The following is a 9,033-nucleotide window of genomic DNA, read 5'->3' on the forward strand; positions in this document are numbered from 1 at the left end:
AATAAAAAAGAGAGGTGATCGTGTCGCAATGTAATCAAGGGATGAAATGATTGTTATTTCAAATACAATCTATTTTGGGGCTTATTTGTGGTACAAATTATTATGTTCCGGCCCCCCGACCAACCACTCAGACAAGAATCAGCCAACTGCTGAATCTAGTTGCCTACCCCTGCCATAGAGGCATAATTAATATGAACAGAATATCACAAGATATCATACTTCACCCTCGTGCTTTCAAAAAGTATTGAAATTTAGCAGACTACTGCAGAAAGAGGGGTTTAAAATCTCTAGCTACCCATTCCATTATAGGCTGAATTAACTGATGGGTTGTCTGAGGTTAACAACCTAGGGCTGTCTGCAGAACTAAAATACAGAGATGCCGTACCATTCATTTTGTATTGAAAATTCATCGATATGAAGTTCCCAAATTAAATACAAGTAGCAGAAAGAAAGACAAAGATGGAAGGCAAAAATGATTTTAGTCCAGGGAGGAAAGTAATGAGATTTTAAAGGAAGAATTGCAGATTGCTCATTTCAACAGGACTGTCTTTGAGAGGAAAGTGTCAATTTTGCCGTCGGACAGATTGTGGCTAGAAGATGAAAGGGTAACAGTAGAGGGGGAGGGAGCAGATGCTCTGGGCAGACTGTACATATAGATGGCTCCAATGACCAGACCAGCACCCAGCGTGAAAAGGAGGTCCACGTGGAACCCAAAGAGGTAGACAGAGACTACAGTGGAGACTATGATGGAAAAGGAGGTGGCGAACCCCTTCAGGATGTTATCTGCGTACTTCACTACCACTGCCAACAGTAAGCCCCCAAAAGCCTGGTTGAAGATGACGCCCCACACCATGGGTGTGTACCCAAACAGGAAGCCTTTCTCTGCAATGGCAAGTCCATTGTTCCACCACATCCCCAACAGGCCTAGTACAGTTCCAAATATGCCTAGCTGGATGTTCCTCATCCACACAGAGGCTGAGCTGCCCTTAAGGATTTTCTCAAAGTACACTCCAGCAAAGCCAGAGGAGAGGCAGGACACTATCACTGCCACCAGTCCTTTGGCATAGTTCTGGCTCAGTCTAGTGACTGTAGTCTCCTTCTGTTTTCCTTCCTGCTCCACTTGTACGATAGCAACCCCAGCGACACCCACTGAATCCTCGATAGGCTCTTTCGCACCATCAGCACAGAGAAAAGGGTTGTGGTCAGGATTTTCAGCTGGTAGGTCACCTGGAGAAATAACCACAAAATTAATTAAACCAAACAGCATTTACCAACATACTACATTTAGCATATTCCAGACCTAAACCTTTACAATTACTTGCAAGGGGATAACATGGGACACCCAAAACATATTGCATTCTATGCTGTAATGCAGTGGTTGCCAACCAGGGGTACTAGGCCTATTCACAGGGGGACTTGAGAAGACTCATGAGACCATAGGCTAGCTGATCAAATGCACGAGGGGGTACTTCAGGGGTACTCCAGGACAAGCAAAATTCAGTTGGTGGTATATTAAACGAAAAAGGTTGGGAACCACTGCTTTAATGGGAAATTATTTGATTAATTATTTTCCTCTATTTTATTTATTGTTGATATGGATTGCTATGTAATAAATATGATGGTATGTGCGCGGAGATGCAGACAGATGCATTCCATTGGGGGAAAGGAAACAAGAGTTACATTTGGTACTTAAACTGTTCGCTGCTCTGGCACCCCAATGGTGGAACAAGCTCCCTCACAACGCCAGGACAGCGGAGTCACTCACCACCTTCCGGAGACATTTGAAACCCCACCTCTTTAAAGAATACCTGGGATAGGATAAAGTAATCCTTCCACCCCCCCCCCAAAAGAGCGTCTGCTAAATGACGTAAATGTGCCCTTGAGCAAGGCACTTAACCCTAATTGCTCCTGTAAGTCGCTCTGGATAAGAGCGTCTGCTAAATGACTAAAATGTAAATATGTAAATGTATAAATGTTAACTTAATTAATTTAGTATATTTTATCATTATCTGTTGTAACTAAGTACTGATGTTCCTAACTTTGACCTGTTTAACTGCCAGTATTGAATGGTGGTTGAAGTTTGACGCCAGACTGGGCCAAGGACACACTGATAATGTATCAGTAACATTAACCATGTTTCCATCCACAGTTTTTATGCAAGTAAAGTCATACTGTATGAAAATAATAATAATCATGACAGCTGTGATGGAAACAGGACGTTTCGGAACAATTTTATAAATGCCGATAGATAATTTGTTCGTTCGACATAGTGTGATCTTTATGTCTGTGAAATTAATTATGCGAGAAATAGCAGTGGAAATGCCTTTATGCGCAAATAGATCCCACTATATATATACTCTGACAGAGCTCCACAGTTCCTCTGTGGAGATGGGAGAACCTTCCAGAAGGACAACCATCTCTGCAGCACTCCATCAATCAGGCCTTTATGGTAGAGTAACCAGACGGAAGCCACTCCTCAGTAAAAAGGCACATGACAGCCCGCTTGGAGTTTGCCAAAAGGCACCTAAAAGACTCTCAGACCATGAGAAACATGATTCTCTGGTCTGATGAAACCAAGACTGAACTCTTTGGCCTGAATGCCTAGCGTTCCGTCTGGAGGAAACCAGGCACCGCTCATCACCTGGCCAATACCATCCCCACATGGGAAGCATGGTGGTGGCAGCATCATGCTGTGGGGATGTTTTTCAGCGTCAGGGACTGGGAGACTAATCTTGTTTCTCATGGTCAGAGTCCTTTAGGTGCCTTAGACCACTGCGCCACTCGGGAGGTCGAACTTGTTGGATGCATTTGCTGTTTATTTTGGATGTGTTTCAGATGATTTTGTGCCCAAAAGAAATGAATGGCAAATAATGTATTGTGTCATTTTGGAGTCACTTTTATTGTAAAGAATAAAATAATATGCTTCTAAACACTTCTACATTAATGTGGATGCTGCCATGATTACGGAAATGCTTAATTTTAGCCGGATTCTGCCGGAACAGGATCCAGCAGCTCTCCGTTTTGGACTGTTTCTTTCCAGAACCCCCGGCACATCCCGATTGACAAATTAAGCACCGGATTATGGATAGCCCTGAATGAATCGTGAATAATAATTAGTGAGAAGGTTAGACACTCATATACTGTATCATACCCCCCAAAAAAATGCTAACCTCCCCTGTTATTGTAATAGTGAGAGGTTAGCATGTCTTGGGGGTATGATATTTGTGCGTCCTATTACTTCGCACTCATCATTATTCACGATTCAGTCAGGACTATCCGTAATCATGGTAGCATCCACATTAATGTAGAAGTGTTTAGACTCATCACATATGCTGCTCTTGCTGTTTATTATCTATCCTGTTGCCTAGTCACTTCATCCCTACCTATATGTCTACCTCAATTACCTCGTACCCCTGCACATAAACTCGGTACTGGTACCTGGTATATATAGCAAAGTTATCATTACTCATTGTGTATTTATTCCTTATGTTATTCTTTTTCTATTATTTCATTCTTTTATTTTTTTGCATTGTTGGGAATGGCCCTTAAGCATTTAACTGTAAGTCTACACCTGTTGTTAACGAAGCATGTGACAAATACATTTTGATTTGATTACTTTATTATTTCATTCCATGTCATCTCAGCTGCTGCCTATGCTGTCTGGTCACTATTTTAGTAGTTCTTCAAAGTAAATAAGGCATACTTTTATGACTGCTGAATACCAACTATCAATCACTTAGCTGTATTTTCAAGTAGAGATACCTCGAAACAACTGCTCTCTATCCCTCTCGATCGCCTATCTTCTGTCTCTTCTCTCCTTCTCCGTGTCTCCCCCCACACTGACCAGACAAGTAGGCACGCAATGGATTATGGTCATTGTAGTTAATTAAATTTTCTGAGCTAAACTATGTAGAATATTGGCCTGTTGGAAACTACAACTCCCTACTACATCGCACAGTTCGGGCTTGATCTGATTTATCTCTAGAGAAACTGCGCAGTGAACCCGAATGAGAAAAACCTAAACGAAATTCAAATAATTCATCCACCTTCGGTCAATTAGTTGTTTAAAAATCGAAGAATAACCAACATTTCGGTTAATCGCACAGCATTATTAGCGACACTAGTTTTTACACACTAGTGTTGCTGGGAATTAGCTTGCAAAACAACTGAAAAGTCCACCAGAAGTTAAATAAAATTATATTTCAATTTTACTCTATCGATTGTCTGTAGGCTTAGTCTAGGATTGTCTGTGGTCCTTATTCAGTGGGAATTATGAAGAAAAAATACATATAAATTTAACGCATAATAGAGCCCCACAGTGGACGAGTCATAATACCCTTAAAACCTTCCGGTCAAACACGGAAATAGTTCCAATAATTTTTCACCATTCATTTTTTACCATAGGGGATTTTAGAACCACTTCAAAAAAGGTATGTGTTTCATATAGGCTTTCCCTGGCGTGACGTTTTGATAACCGTGTAAATCTCTCTCAGACAAGATGACTTTTTTCAATATATTTGGCTCCATTTACTCTCAGATTCTAAAATGCTAACATTAAATACAATTGGTAGGACTTGCTTTAACTCTTTAAAAAAAATGGTGGTAGTGATATAAGTTTTTACTATTTAATGCAGTTTTAAAGTATGTATGTTTTGAAAAACGTTATAGTAGTGGTGCGGTCACTAGTTGTGTGGTTGTGGACAGTAGTTGTGGTCAGTGATTTTGGTAAGTAGTTGTGTGGTTGTGGTCAGTAGTTCTGGTCAGAGTAAATAGGGCACGGTTGTTGTCAGTAGTGGTCAGTTCTTGTGTGGTTCAGTAGTTGTGTGGTTGTGGTCAGTAGTTGTGGGCAGTAGTTGTATGGTTAGTAGTTGTGTGGTTGTGGTCAGTAGTTGTGTGGTTGTGGTCCATAGCTGTGGTCAGTTGTTGTGGGGTTGTGGTCAGGAGTTGTGTGCAGTAGCTGTGGTCAGTAGTTGTGTGGTCACTAGTTGTGTGGTTGTGGTCAGTAGTTGTGGTAAGTGATTCTGGTCAGTGATTGTGGTCAGTAGTTGTGTAGTTGTGGCCAGTAGTTGTGGTCAGTAGGTGTGTAGTTGTGGTCAGTAGTTATGTGGTTCAGTAGTTGTGTGGTCACTTTTGTGATTGTGGTCAATAGTTGTGGAAAGTGAATATGGTCAGTAGTTGTGTGTTTGTGGTCAGTAGTTGTGGTCAGGAATTGTGTTCAGTAGTTGTGTTGTTGTGGTCAGTAGGTGTGGTCAGTCGTTTTCTGGTTGTGGTCAGTAATTGCGGTCAGCAGTTGTGTGGTTGTGGTCAGTAATTGGGCGATTGGGTGAAATATGAAAGGAGGGAAGCGTGTTGCTAGGTAATAGTTGCCTGCTCCCTCCATGGCTAAAGCCAGTGTGAGAAACATGCTAACATAATGGGTACGTTTGTGCTATGAAACTAAATAAATACTGCACTTTGACGAAAATGTATTTCAGAAGAACAGAAAATGAGTTGTCCTACTGTATGTTATCTGGCTATGCGCCATGCCATAGATAGGCTGTAAGCTTGTTCATTTAGCAAACAAGACAGGCTTATAAGTCCTGTGCCATTATTTTATATTCTATGATTTTATAGTAAGAATATAATTGAATTTAGCTGAATAAAATAGAAAGGCATTTTTTTACCATTCTGGAGCAAGAGTGCGTGCATATGAAGAGGGTATGTTGAGCATAAAAGTGATCATTTGAAACAGGCCCTATATGCAAGATTTAGTATCCCGAGTGGCGCAGTGGTCTAAGGCACTGCATCGCAGTGCTAGCTGTGCCACTAGAGATCCTGGTTCGAATCCAGGCTCTGTCGTAGCCGGCCGCGACCGGGAGACCCATGGGGCGGCGCACAATTGGCCCAGGGTAGGGGAGGGACTGGCCGGCAGGGATGTAGCTCAGTTGGAAGAGCATGCCGTTTGCAACGCCAGGGTTGTGGGTTTGATTCCCACAGGGGGTATGAAAAAAAATAAGGTATGCACTCACTAACTGTAAGTCACTCTGGATAAGAGTGTCTACTGAAATTATTTGGAGTTTTTTTGGCAACTTTAGTTGTGAATGATACAAATCTTAGAATGCCTTAGAAATCTAAAGATATATTGGCTGCATGATGCGACTATAGGCTTGCGCTCTGTTCCTTTCCTCAGGCTGCACACGCTGTTCTCTCAAGTGATCATACTGTATTTTCACCCATCAGACTATTCTCAATCTAAATCTGGTCTTTACTAATATGTAAAATGTGTTTAGATGTAGAATGAATCATTATCAAATGTGCAAGAACAGGGGCAAGAAAAAAAGAATACATGTCATCTTTATGCACTGGAATACCAAATGGAGGCCACTTTCCCGACAATACCTTTTTCACTCACGTCGGCTACTCGGATAATTTCGCAGCGACAGGTGATATTCCGCCAAAACTCTGTTTCGATGGGCTCTCCTGCAGCTATCCAATGCTTAATTTGGAAAACCAAGTGAAATCTGTTTGGGAACATCGATAGTAACATGTTTTCACAACTAAACATATTTCATAAAACTGTTGACAGCCCCTCTCTCTGTGCGCTGGAGAAAATAATGAAGGAGAGAGGGGAGGAGATGGAAGCTCACAGTGGTGCGATATTCTGTATCTAAAAAGGTAATGTGTCAGCCTATTAATTATGAAAATATATTTTAAAAAATGCCCTATAACAAATTCACTATAAATGTAGGCTAAATCAGAATTTGTTTAATTTAGTCTAGACCAATTATGTACTAAAGACACAGTATCTTAAATCAGTATTTTTGTTGTTTTTCTGCCATGTGTAATATGCGGTAGCTATGTATTGTATAACAGCACAATCATTATTTTAATTCAGGATGATTATTTTTTCGGGCTTGGGCTCATATATAGACCTATGCTTATGCATAAACTCTAATATGCATATGGGTGTTTTTAATTAATCATTACCTTAGAAAGCGCTGTCCATTTCGTTGTGTTTGGATTTGAAACAACATCCACAATGACCATGTTTTCCACTCAGTTTAAACCTGCTGTTTAACTTCTTTCTTCAAATTGATAAATCACAGTGAGGTGAGATTCAAAAGCACATAAGTGTTTGATGATAAGTGTTTGATGTGATTTTCAATTGCATTTACATTGATGTCAGAGTAGTTAGAGAGACAATGCATGACCTACCATTAGCGACCTGATAATCGTTAGCGAGTTGGGTACTACTAATGCATGTCCAGAGCGCATAAGAGGGATGACCGTGACTCAACGGTCATGTAGAATTTTACTGCGGTCATGACTCATGACTACCGGTGTGGCCGTAATACGGTCACCGCAACAGCCGTAACTCTGACCCACAAATTTTATTTTCTAGATTCATGATGTTGTTGTTAGACAAAGCAAGAGAAGTGAACTTCAAAACGTGATGTAGTTTAATTGGAATTTGCAGCTGTTGTTGATAAGTATTAATTAGCAGATTCATTACTTACCATGACTTCCTGCATCTACAGTGCATTCGGAAAGTATTCAGACCCCTTCCCCTTTTCCACATTTTACTACGTTACAGCCTTATTCTAAAATTGATTAAATATTTTTTTTCAACTCATCAACATACAGTGATGGAAAAAAGTATTTGATCCCCTGCTGATTTTGTACGTTTGCCCACTGACAAAGACATGATCAGTCTTTAATTTTAATGGTAGGTTTATTTGAACAGTGAGAGACGGAATAACAACAACAAAAATCCAGAAAAACGCATGTCATAAATGTTAGAAATTGATTTGCATTTTAATGAGGGAAATAAGTATTTGACCCCTCTGCAAAACATGACTTAGTACTTGGTGGCAAAACCCTTGTTGGCAATCACAGAGGTCAGACGTTTCTTGTAGTTGGCCACCAGGTTTGCACACATCTCAGGAGGGATTTTGTCACACTCCTCTTTGCAGATCTTCTTCAAGTCATTAAGGTTTCGAGGCTGACGTTTGGCAACTCGAACCTTCAGCTCCCTCCACAGATTTTCTATGGGATTAAGATCTGGAGACAGGCTAGGCCACTCCAGGACCTTAATGTGCTTTTTTTGCCACTCCTTTGTTGCCTTGGCCGTGTGTTTTGGGTCATTGTCATGCTGGAATACCCATCCACGACCCATTTTCAATGCCCTGGCTGAGGGAAGGAGGTTCTCACCCAAGATTTGACGGTACATGGCCCCGTCCATCGTCCCTTTGATGCGGTGAAGTTGTCCTGTCCCCTTAGCAGAAAAACAACCCCAAAGCATAATGTTTCCACCTCCATGTTTGACGGTGGGGATGGTGTTCTTGGGGTCATAGGCAGCATTCCTCCTCCTCCAAACACGGCGAGTTGAGTTGATGCCAAAGAGCTCGATTTTGGTCTCATCTGACCACACTTTCACCCAGTTCTCCTCTGAATCACTCAGATGTTCATTGGCAAACTTCAGACAGGCCTGTGTATGTGCTTTGTTGAGCAGGGGGACCTTGCAGGCGCAGTAGGATTTCAGTCCTTCACGGCGTAGTGTGTTACCAATTGTTTTCTTGGTGACTATGGTCCCAGCTGCCTTGAGATCATTGAGAAGATCATCTTGTGTAGTTATGCGCTGCTTCCTCACCGTTCTCATGGTCATTGAAACTCCACGAGGTGAGATCTTGCGGCCGAGGGAGATTGACAGTTATTTTGTGTTTCTTCCATTTGCGAATAATCGCACCAACTGTTGTCACCTTCTCACCAAGCTGCTTGGCGATGGTCTTGTAGCCTATTCCAGCCTTGTGTAGGTCTACAATCTTATCCCTGATATCCTTGGAGAGCTCTTTGGTCTTGGCCATGGTGTAGAGTTTGGAATCTGATTGATTGATTGCTTCTGTGGACAGGTGTCTTTTATACAGGTAACAAGCTGAGATTAGGAGCACTCCCTTTAAGAGTGTGCTCCTAATCTCAGCTCGTTACCTGTATAAAAGACACCTGGGAGCCAGAAATCTTTCTGATTGAGAGTGGGTCAAATACTTATTTCCCTCA

At 41.5% G+C, this 9,033-nt stretch overlaps 1 pseudogene; it reads right to left on the reverse strand.

Annotated features, from left to right (window-relative positions):
• Positions 1-529: 529 nt before the first annotated feature.
• Positions 530-1,351, reverse strand: LOC121537313 (annotated as a pseudogene).
• Positions 1,352-9,033: the final 7,682 nt, after the last annotated feature.

This window comes from Coregonus clupeaformis, chromosome 24, assembly GCF_020615455.1.
Source record: "Coregonus clupeaformis isolate EN_2021a chromosome 24, ASM2061545v1, whole genome shotgun sequence".
In the NCBI taxonomy this organism is placed as follows: Eukaryota; Metazoa; Chordata; class Actinopteri; order Salmoniformes; family Salmonidae; genus Coregonus; species Coregonus clupeaformis.